This window comes from Austrofundulus limnaeus, unplaced genomic scaffold (genome assembly GCF_001266775.1).
Source record: "Austrofundulus limnaeus strain Quisiro unplaced genomic scaffold, Austrofundulus_limnaeus-1.0 Scaffold104, whole genome shotgun sequence".
In the NCBI taxonomy this organism is placed as follows: Eukaryota; Metazoa; Chordata; class Actinopteri; order Cyprinodontiformes; family Rivulidae; genus Austrofundulus; species Austrofundulus limnaeus.
The window spans coordinates 869,400-871,407 of NW_013952506.1; the positions used below are offsets into that span (position 1 = coordinate 869,400).

Genomic DNA, 2,008 nt, shown 5'->3' on the forward strand with positions numbered 1-2,008 from the left:
AGATAACAGCCGGCATTTCTCCACCAATGAAACAGGCTCTTTATCAAGTTCGGAGAAACAACGAGCATCTATCAGAGTCAGTTCAGAGGTGAAACTTACATCTTCCAGCGAAATGTTTTCTTGGTCGCTCAGACGGCCCTGAAATATTTAGATGAGCAGATTATTAATAAACCTTTTGCTCAACAACCAGCAGTTCAGCATGTGACTGCTCTGCTCTGATTGGCCAGAAACACCCAAATCTTTTCCTGTTTAATTTTCTTTAGGACAGCCAAGGGATGAGTTTTAGGATGTATTTTTTTTTTAGTTGAAATCAGTCTGTGACCTACAGCACCAAACATACCAGTCTGTTATTGATACTGAGAGAGTTACCAAGTCAACCTCTGGAGTCTGTAAGTTTGAAATATTTTAAGTTTTTCTATTGTAATTTGATAACTGAACATCAGCCGTCTGCTGCTGCTGTTAGAACTGAATGTGTTCTCACAAGACCAGTTTTTCTGTGGCACTCTGTTGGTTTTCTTTTCATATTTTTTCATCATCTTGTTAACAGCTCAGCTTAGTTTACTTTAGCAAAACCTCAAAAATGATTAGCCTCTCATGCCTTTGTCTAATGTATTAMTACTGTTTTGTACTTGTGTTTGTTTCAATTAGTTTGTGTTTCMGTGTGATGCATCTCTAACTCTTGCTTCCTCTGCATGTGCAGACTATCAGAGGACCACTTTCCACATCCAGGTTTGGGGTTTTAGGGACAGGCTGGTCCTTTTAGTTTGATGCAGTCAGACCCAGGCAGGATGGGAGATGGAGGTCAGCAGACCGAGCAGGGCGAGCCGGGCAGCGGGAAGGCTGCAGGTGTTTACACCTGGGAGGAGGTCCAGAAGCACAGCATCAACAGGAAGGTTTACAACATCACTCAGTGGGCCAAGAGGCACCCAGGGGGGTCAGAGTCATCAGCCATATGGAGGAGAGGATGCGATGGTAACTATGTCTTCATTTAATAAATAATCATGTATATACATCTTCTAATGTTAGGCATGACCCAACACATTTGAAAAGTCATTTTGTCCTCAAATCTAACATGTAGGGAAATATAGACTCAACTGTATTTGTTTGAGCTGAGGTGATGAAGATTACACTAAAAAACAGATTGTTGGATTTACTCAACTGAGCTGTGTGAATGTAAAGCAACTTTCACATTTTGTTTAAAAATAAATATGAATGTGAATTTACATTTAGTCAACTCATTTGAGTGGAAACTTGGTTAAGTAAATCCGACAAACTGTTTCTCTGAGTGTAGGTGAAATTTGATGCTTACTGTCTTAACTTGTTCAGCAGCATTGAGAACATTCTCAGACTCACTGGTTCTGCACATTGGCCTTGGTTCTGTTGTATGATTATTGATAAAGTGTGAYACATCACATGTTTATCTGAGGAGTGACTGTCTCGTTAAGCTCAGGTCTTATTATGTCTCTGTATATGACACTTAAGAACCGTGTGATACACATCATATAATTAAAACGTAGAGTTCATGTTATGATGCTGGTTTAATTTTGTGTTGTTTTCAGTACAGAGACAAAAAAGTAAATTGAATTGAATTAATTTCTGAAGAAAATTAGGCGAAAAAATATCTGTCTATGTATGTTTGAGTCTTTATATGGTTTCATTGTTTTCACAGGAGGCGTTCGCTGCTTTTCATCCTGATCTGAAATCCGTGCAAAAGTTTCTGAAGCCTCTTCTGGTTGGAAAGTTGGCACCAACAGAACTGAGTCAGGATGGGGAAAAATGTGAGGACTTGTATTGAACTTATAGAAATAAGGATTGTTAATTTGAAGTCTGGACTATTGCAGGAACAGCTGGAAATATGGATGCAGATCTTTTATTTAACTGCATGAAAACCAAGCTTTGGTTGGTGTATTAATTTGAACATCTATCTATCTATCTATCTATCTATCTATCTATCTATCTATCTATCTATCTATCTATCTATCTATCTATCTATCTATCTATCTATCTA

At 38.3% G+C, this 2,008-nt stretch overlaps 1 pseudogene; it reads left to right on the forward strand.

Annotated features, from left to right (window-relative positions):
- The first annotated feature begins 788 nt into the window (after positions 1-788).
- LOC106521192 (fatty acid desaturase 2-like) overlaps positions 789-2,008 on the forward strand; it is a 4,746-nt pseudogene continuing 3,526 nt past the window's right edge.